The sequence below is a fragment of the Epinephelus moara genome, chromosome 4 (genome assembly GCF_006386435.1).
Source record: "Epinephelus moara isolate mb chromosome 4, YSFRI_EMoa_1.0, whole genome shotgun sequence".
NCBI lineage: Eukaryota > Metazoa > Chordata > Actinopteri > Perciformes > Serranidae > Epinephelus > Epinephelus moara.
In genome coordinates, this window is record NC_065509.1 from 21,251,917 (window position 1) to 21,261,829 (window position 9,913).

A 9,913-nucleotide genomic window follows, 5' to 3' on the forward strand; every position below is an offset into this window, starting at 1 on the left:
GCAGAGTGTGATTGACTACCAGACACTGTTCACAGTTAGAAACATAAACGAAGACTCACTGTACAGTGTTTGTCTGTATCGCTGTCATTTGTCATGGGAAGTGTAGGATTGACTGAGTCTCACCTACCCCTCCTCTCGCCAGCTTGCTCACCAATCTGAGGTGACAGAGATGGAGACGGAGTATTTCGGCAGAGAAAACCCATCTGTCACCCTGGCAACGGGAGAGGTGGGAGGGGTATTATCCAGCGGAGACACAGCACAGGCCTGTCAATCACTCTGCCTCCCGGAGCCTCTGGTTTTGAAGTGAAAGGATGGAGAGAGGATCAATAAGATGGTACGGACAGACGGTAGAAGGAAATGAATAGGGACAAAACATGAATGTAAGAGAGATAAAACAGCCGGTGATAGTGGGGTAAAGGTTTATTCATTTATGTCTGCCCACTGTTAATTCAGATGCACCTGGACTGGTGCTGAGTGTGTCATGTATAAAGTTACTCTCTGTTGCTTATGCAGTCTTGTTCAGTTCTATTCAGTGACATGCCTGTCAATCCATCATTTCAAAACTGAGCAGTGTCCAGGTTTCAGACAAAAATAGCATTGCTGTTCCTTTCAAGAAGCGTCTTAAAAAACTGGAGGTTTCTGGATAAATAGTTTTTTGATCAAAACTCCCAGTTGTAGTAGTGTTTTTTTAGAAGTAAAAGCTCCTTAAGTTAATTTGTGCAAAGTACATCAAATGAAAATAGCTTGCAGTTGCTCGTAAGCCTGTCACGATAATAGCTTTTGTCCCAGAAATAATTGTGATAAACAACATTATTGTCCTTTTAAGACCATTTTATGCCACTGATAGCATAATAATGCAACCTTTTCGAAAGGCAAGGAACTTTTAATTTGACCAGAAATGACAACAAAACATGTTGTTGTTCATTCAGCTTAGGTGCTGTCATAACTCCTAAGCCCCATTTTCACAGAGCAGTACGGTAGAGTTCGGTTCAGTACCCTTTTTGTTATGGATGGTAAGTTGTGGATGGTACCAATGGGACCATTTCGTACCATCCCCATTTTTGGTACCCAGCACACAGATCTGGTACTAAAAGGTGGAGCTGTGAACACTGCAGTGCATTGATTGGTCAATAGTGGACAGTCACTCTGTTCAGGGCCGAGTTGTGGCTGGTTTTGAGGCTCATGTAAGCACTATTCATACTATGGGGAGTTTTATTAGTAGACTATAACTATAAAATGAAAGGATGTTTTGCTGCCTCTTACAGCAGCCGGAGTCGGGGTAAAAAATAGCTTACTTCACCAGATCAACTGCCGATGACTTTTAAGGTGGAACACTGACTTGTAATGTTACTCAGTGCATGAGTTGACGACGTGAATCAATCAACACACCTTAACCTGTGGACGATAAACGAGGCACAGGCTTCCATCTGTGCCACCAGTAATGAGGAAATACATTGAGTGCTAGACAGAGTACTGAGTGACAATAATCCCGCCCATGTTTAAGAGCACTGTTTGTGGTTGAAACGCCAGGGTCTAGGTAACATGTCTGAAGGGTTCCTTTTGGTTCCAAAGGTACCAAACCGAAAGTGTTTGGTGGAAACAGGGCTTTAGGTGCTGGGTCCAAGGCTTATAATGGTCAGGAAAACCCTGCTGTTTATTCTGGCATCATGTTGGCTAAAAGTTTGGATGCATTCTTGTGTAAATAGACACTTTTGTGAACACAAGGGAAATATCGTACAATATATGTACATGACCTCAATCAATTGTTCTCACCTCGATAAGACGTTAACCTAACTATCGTGACCTAGTTGCTAGCACATCCATTTTGAACCTTCAGTGACTAAATTTACCACCCCACAACTTAGCTTTCAGTTTACATAGACTAAATTACGAGGTAATTTAGTGTGCTGAAGTAAAAAGAAAAAAAGCCAGTGGCAAACAGTAGTGGCCATTCAATTTGAATATAAAGAGTTCACCACTCCAAATGCATTCTGCAGCCTTCTGGCCAGCATTTAAGTATTCATGCTGAAAAGATGTAATTGCAAAGTGAGTGACAGGGGACAGCTAGAAGAAAGAAGGAAAACATCATTCACATATGGGCACACCTCATACTAAGATTCAGGCATACGTGTGATCTGTAATGGCTTTTAGACTGCAGTTTCTCTTTCATAGACCTTATAATAAGCATTAGAAATGCAACAATGACTGCAGCCTAACACCTATACGTTCTTTATGTCTATGAGACATTCATTGACCACACAATAACTTATCATCCATGACACACTTTACATATGGCTGCAATTTTTCAAGGGCTCTTCAAAGCTGTCAAGGGCAGAAGACTAACTGGGTAAGAGTCATGAGAAACAAATGGCATAATTCACCAATATCTTCCTCAGTTTTTACTACAATTTATCCTCAAGAGAGGTCCTAAGAAAAGTCTGCGTTTGATTCATGATGTGTTTTTAAATGGCAGAATAGTTGGCACCTATGTTATTACAATGATGAATCCCCTCGTCAATTGAACGCATGTGCCAGTTGATCCTAATTAGCATACTGTAGGTTAATGCCCCCGCCATGCCCATAAAAAGGTATTAGACTGCAGGGCTGTGTGCACACACAGAAAAAGGTACATTGAGAGAATTAAGTAAAGAATGCCCAAACAAATGTCTACAGAGAGAGAGGCACCGGACTTTCCAACATAAAGAAAACTTCTATAGTTCTGAACTGAAGGTACCTCTGCAGGAAGTGAACAAAAAACAAGCTGTAATATTTGATCGGTGGATATAAAATAACACAGAGACGCATGGGATGCAATTGCTGGCTCAGAGAAAGCTTTATTAGGAGAAGAGTGCACAACTGGTTTGATGTCAAATCTGAAGCCAAAAAAATGTTTTCAGATACAGGAGAGCGACGTTGAGCACTGGATGGAGGCTTGCCCTTGTCACTTTCTGCACATAGATCTGCATGGTCCTGGAAGATGCGTCCCCTCCTCAGGGCATGATCTGCAACATCTTGCAGCAGCAGTAAATATGTCATTGTGCACGGAGAGCTAGGATTAAAGCATAGGTCCACTTTGGGCCTGTAAGCATGATCAATAATTCATTATTGGATGGCATGGTTCCCAATTAACATAACTGAATTGAATTGTTAGTGTAGTGTTTATTTCAAATGACCGTAATGCTCTGTAAAATAATAAAAATAAATGAGAAAAAAAATATTGAATATAATATATATATTTATTATATATAATAATGATAATGTTAAACAACTATAGAACTGAAGCAAGCACAACAACCAATTATTTTGCACAAACACGTCAGCACTCAAATCTGTGTAAGTGTGCTCTCGAGTGTGCAGATTTGTGTGGGTTTAAAAACTATCTTTTCTTCTTAAGAACAGTTGGTGAATGAGGCCCATTGTTTTTATTCAGATCCACATGTACAGTATAAAGAAATCCTCTTGTAGCAGTGCGGATTCTTTATCATTCGGCTTTTATCATGCATCAGTGCTCTTAATTACTTCTCTTGCACATGAGCTAAGTTAATGTGATTACAACTGAAAAAGCAAACTACTTAAAGAAATCAATAAATAACAGGCAAATGAGTATATCAGGCAACTCTGAATAGTCTTATTTCATCTGAACCTGTAGTATTTAGTGCAGAATGACTTCCTCCAAGACATGCAGTGCGTACAGTGTGTGCTCCAAAGCTCTAGGAGATACATGATGTCAGGAGCAAAGCTGTCAACATGGATTCCTGGAGCTCCACAGTGACCCAGTATGAACCAGTCAGTCTCGTATCCTTTCTCTCCGTCTCAGCGTCAACATAAGACATGACACATGTCAGAAACTGTCAGGCACAACCATGTCAGAGCAGCTCAAATAAAACACACCCGCACCCTGAAATCATTGTATGCACAAGCAAACAACAGAAAAGATTCATGAGACTGTTTGACAAACGAGAGTACACATCTTCTCCCCTTAGTCCTGCTAAATATTGCAGCTGACATGGATTTGGATGAGTGCTGCTTGCGCGTCTGTGTCTTTGATGAAGAGCAAAGACGTTAACTGAAACATCAAATAATCCTCCTCTTGTCTGGAAGCAGCCGAGGAACGGTGCAAGCCTGAAGATTCCTCAACTCAAGTTTGATATGTGAGAATGTCTCCAATTTTATAAGTATTTTAACATAGCTTTATTTATTGTTTATCTAATTTAAGCTTTTCCAAATGTCAAAAGGAACAAATCTGAAGCCCCATGTCCTCGAGCGGAGAGCACATTTCCCTCTGTGTGGCCATGTAATCCCCTGTATCCCGCCGATCCCAGAACCACAGGGAGAGTGTCAGAGGCCTGCAGCCCATCGATGGAGCTCCATCCCGGGCAGGCTAAATACAGACAGACCCCTTCACCCTGTGAGTCCCACAGCAAACAGAAGGATTATGATCCCTGCTTGAAAAGCAGCATGTGATTGACGTGCAGGCATACACTGCACATGACAATAACGTCTTTAATCACATCTTCCTCTTTGACGGAATAGCGGGGGGTAAGTGCTGTGTGGGAGGGTGAGCCTGTGAATACATGCTTGTCATCACAGTCTCCTCTGGTTGTTAATGACAGGTGGCAGCATGCGCAGGTGAGGAAAGAAAACTCCTGATGATAAAGCTTTCTCCTGCACCCCCCCCCCCCCCCCCCCCCCAGACACACACCTCCACGGAAGGTTAGAGATGTCACGCTGAATCATCAAGACCTTTTCTAACACAGTCATTTTCAAATCCAATTACAATCACCTTTCTTCTTATTCCTCTTTGTATTCATCTCTATTCATTTCCTTTTCTTTTCATTCTTCTCTGACCGGTGTGTTTTGGCTTCATGCTTTCAAACATCCTCAGTGTTAGCAACAGACACAAAGATGTCTCTAGCGACTTTAACAACACTGCGATGATTATGCACATCTAATACTTTGCCTTCTGAATAACCATTCATTTATCAACCTGTTGCATGGGTTGGTGGGAGGAAAGGGAGGCTAAAAACACCACAGGCCAGGGTACAAAAAGACAATTCTCTGATATTCTTTCTACACAACAAACATGGGACAGCTCTCTGAGCTTTCACACATATAAGGTAAAGGTAGCTTGTATCTCAGAGCTCCTCACTGTCAGAGTCAACATGGATGGTTTCTAAGAACATAAAAAACTAAGACATGTTGCCCCAGAAACCAAATATAACCTAGATGTAGAAGACATCACTTGATGGGGAGAAAGTTTGGTATGTCATGTTTTGACACTCAGAAACCAACTTTGCTTGTTGCCATTTCTTGATATCTATCTAGACACACAGGAGCAAAACACATATACGTGTGTCATTAACTCCAGGTCGTACTGTCCTGACCCTCTTTGTCTTAGCCTGGAACACAGTATTCTGGCTCCCATTGTCGGTCTCTTAGGTCTTGTTATTGTGTCTGCTCAGTCCTCGCCACTTTCCAAATTTGCTTGCCAGAGGGGGGCCTACGGCTGGGGGTGTCAGACAACCCTCCCTTTCCTCCTCAACCACCACAAAAGAGCGTTCTTTTTTTTGTCACCTCGTTCTATTTATCCCCCCTCTTCTGAAAGCGGGGGGGACACGGGACGGGTGGCGTACAGACTGAGCCATTCGCCCGAGGAGACAGAGAGGCGCCTGGGGAAAGCAGGACTGATTGGCCAGGGTGGCGGACTAGACTGGGATCTGGCACCAACAAGACTTTGGCCAGCTTGCGTTCTTCACAAGTAGCAGTGGACCAACAAATGACAGACAGCAAAGGTCTCGCAACTCGTATAGAAGCAAAGCCTCCAGGAATCTGTCCTGTGAAGCCTTTCTTCCTATTCATGCTTTTCAATGTAGCTATCTCTCTCCTGAATGCTTCTTCTCTTTTCTCCCTTTCCTCCCACTCATCCTCTGGCAGCTACTTGTCTGTCTGTCCTGTTGTGAACAGGGGAAGTTTAGCTGAACAGTCGCTACCAGAACATCCTCATGTTACATCACAGGCCCACTTCCTTCAGTGTTACAACTATTTTCTTCCACACACAGCACGATTGGCAGGGTGTAAGTACACGGCGCAATGCCTTTGTAGCATTAGACTGAAAACCTAATTTGTTTAGTAGAACTTATAGCCCCATTTAGAGGTGATTTATATTTGTAACAGATGCAAAATTGATTTCATGTTGTATTGTTACATTTTAAGTGGCATAAATAATGAGTATGCATCTGGCAAGGTATGTTGGGCCCTGCAGGAGAGCCAAGGAAACAGGGTTTTTCAGACAGAGGGAGAGAAGCGGGGAGAGGGAGCTGACAGAAACACCAAAGAGCAACTGGAAGTCAGAGACACAGCAGAGGAAAAGGAGAGGATGCATCCGAAAAGACAAGAACAGCTCTGTGCTTTCTGGAGAAAAATCATACAGCTTTGGGTCGGTCGGTACTCATTATGAAGAAGGTTGCATGTAACAAGTTACATTTCTGCAAGGTCACCTCCACTGCTACCTTTGTTGCTATACTGTGTCTGGCCTCAGCCTAACTAAAAAGGAATTTGCATAGCCATGTTTCTAAAATGGCTTTATCATTGTGCTAATACGGCTGAAAAGCTGCAGTTACTGTGAGGACTATATTTGTGAACGCAGCATTCTCACCTATTCTGGCTGATGGGGCTTGATTTGATCTGTAACTGTCAAGTTTATTAACAGCACTTTTCTGGGATGTGGTTCCCTCGTGCAGGGACCAAGCAACAGCTTTTGATAAAGGCGCAATGTGGGTGTTATATACTGCATGCAAATGATTTTGAAAAAGAAACAGAGGGGAGGGGGGGAGAAACGGCAAACAAACTTTGAGACATTGTGAGTGTGAAAGCTGCAATCAGCATCCGTCAGTGATACTGTTGCAACACCTTCAGTGTATAATGTGAGCCGGCGAGGGGAGAGTGGGGAGCAGAGGCGATGTGAAACATCTGAATGTGCCTCTGTCTGCTTCCTCTGCTATTCTAGAAAAGCTGTTTGGAAACTATAACAAGAGCCCTTCTCACATGTGCAGGGGCACCACAACGCTCTGTTGTGTAATCATTAGTTGAGGTTTCAGTTCAAGTGACTACACACACAGACACACAGACACACACACACAAGGGGAACTAACCTAAGAGGCTGGCGAAGTTTGGAGAGGCAGAGTAAGTGAGTGAATGTCTGAAACACCAACAAACATCCTCATAATCAAACTAACCTCAGCTGCTAAAACATATTTCAAGTTTTCCAAGTATTTCCTCATATGTTGGCTGAATCATTGTTGTGTACTTATACTATTCACATCTGTTCACACGGTCACACTGCGGGAAATCACCCTTTCATCGTGGAAAAGCATGTGGTCAACACAAGCTGAGACCTTAAGACTTTTGGTTTTGAGTTAAAGGAACAGTTCACCCAAAAATCCAGAATACATATTGTATACAGTTCTGCAAATACAATTCCAATAATTTAAAATATTTTCACTTTCGACAAGACCTGTACATGGACGTCACTTGTAGTCTTCCTACAAGTGACAAAAACAAGTATGAGTGTGTGTTCACTGCAGCACCACCCTCTGCACCTGCTTGAGTGCCTATGTATGTGTGTGTACATATATGAGAGAGACAGAGTATTTTATCTCTGTCCTCTGCAGCAATGTCAGACCCATCCTCTCCCTCACCCCGAGGGCCCAGCAGCAGGCATCAAAGCCCCGGGGACAGCAGCTCACACAGCCCCTCATGGCCCAACAAGGACCTTTACCACTCTGCATCTCATCCGCTTAATTATTTCCCTCTCAGTCCGCCCCTCCCTCTCTTTCTCTACAACACTTCCCTTCAAATTAATTACCCCCCTCCATAACTTACATCTCAACCTTGCAAAAAAACATGATGACAGCAGCAGCAGCCAGGGTAGCACCAGGCAGTAACCCGCTCCCTTAACCCATTACTCCAGCTTCTCATGTCCAATCAGTGGGGAGGGTTTGCACATTCCCTCTTTGTTGTTTGAATTAGGTGAATGGTAATAATTAACTAAGGTTTTAATAGAAATACAGCCCAGCTCTTAATGTCAGAGTCTCATTTCCATATTCAGAGTCGGCCCTTTCATTGCGGGGTCACGGTTAGCGAGTGTCACTCAGGATGGAAGAGGGGTTGCCTGGGGATTACAAATGAAGAGTGCCCATTGTTTCTTGTAATGTGCCCACAACTGTTTGGATAACCTCTCTGGTCTGGAGCTTGTGTATAATGGGATGACTCATTAGCAGACCAAAGAACGATTTTGAATAATAAATTAACATTCCTGCTCTGCTTGTTGTAGTTGCTTTGAAATGAAAGACCCACTGGTGAACATTTAAAGATTTTCTCACAACTTTTGTGACTTACAAACGGCCTGATACAGTGCAGCACACAGGTATCATACTGGTTTTAATTGTATTCATATAGTGAACGTGTGTGTGTGTGTATGTGTGTGTGTGTGTGTGTGTGTGTGCGCGCGCGTAAAGAAGGGAGAGAGAATCTGCCACTGCTTGCTTGCTCACCAGCAACAAATAGAGATACACTAAACTACCGGAAATAAATTTGCCTTCAAAATAAAAGCTGCACAATATTAAACATAATGCTGATAGTACCAATTTCAGCACTGACTGAGGTTACAGATATAAAGTAAATTTGTGTCAGTGAGAAATAGCGATTCTATTTTATTCCTTGACCCACGAGCCTCCAGTTCATTGTGTGTGCAGTTTAGTTTAGTTTAGTTTAGTTTAGTTTATTAGGATCCCCATTACCCACTGCATTGCAGCAGCTATTCTTCCTGAGGTCCACAACAACTTTACATTGTGACAGTTTACAAAACAACTCACAAATCCTCCTGAGACCCGAACTTTTGTTTATAATCTTAAATTTTAACTCTCTGGTCCCACTGTCCTCAAATTAGACGGCCATAAAGTCCCAGTGTCTCTAAACTAGTACTTTGTAGTTAACAGTGGCAGAGGTGGCTGCCATCTTGTTTTTACATAGATTAGTGTATAGGAGTCTTACTATCACTAGATGGCACAAAAAAAGTCCACGAACGAGGACAACAGGTCTAAGTGAAGCAGAATGAACTATGAGGTGCAGTAAACCCAAAATATTATGTCCTTATATGAGGACACAGGGTCTCAGGAGGACATAACACTTAACAGAATAACAGGAGTAGACTAAAACATTGACACAGACAAACAAGGTAATACACTAATTAAGATTTATGCCTTTCCATGATTTCTTTTGGTAAGTGACCGTCAGTTTGTTGCTAAAGTTTACTCTGATTACCTGATGATGCTTCATTATTGGAATATTGGCCCAAGTATTTACATAATACTACAGTCAATTACCCTCAAAATTTGGGGTGGTTTATGTACTACAAAATAAGAGTTCTAGATTAAATTAAAAATAGACAAAGTCTTTTAAATGGGCCCTGCATTTATCTTGTCAAAAACTAGTGCTGTTACGGTCTTGAGGATTCCGTGTGACATTTCACCAGTACGATACCTCTTTGGTATGGAACTGAACATGACGTTAGACCCCATGTCTGTTAAGAGGATCGTCATAATATCATATATAGCAAAGAAGTGCATTTTGCTCAGCTGGAACCAGCAAAGACCCCCAACATTTACAACTGGAACAATGCACTTACATATTAAGAAATAAGGGGGAAGTCTTCCTGAGAACATGGGAGCCCATTATGGATCTCTGACCATCCACCTAGCTGGCTTACATGTGGTCTGAGTCTATGAAGAAATGAACCATTTCCACTGATCATTATTCTTTTTATTTATTGATATTATTTATTATTATTATTATTATTATTGTTATTATTTTATTTTCTCCCCATTAGTTATTACTATCATGATTTTATGTTGCC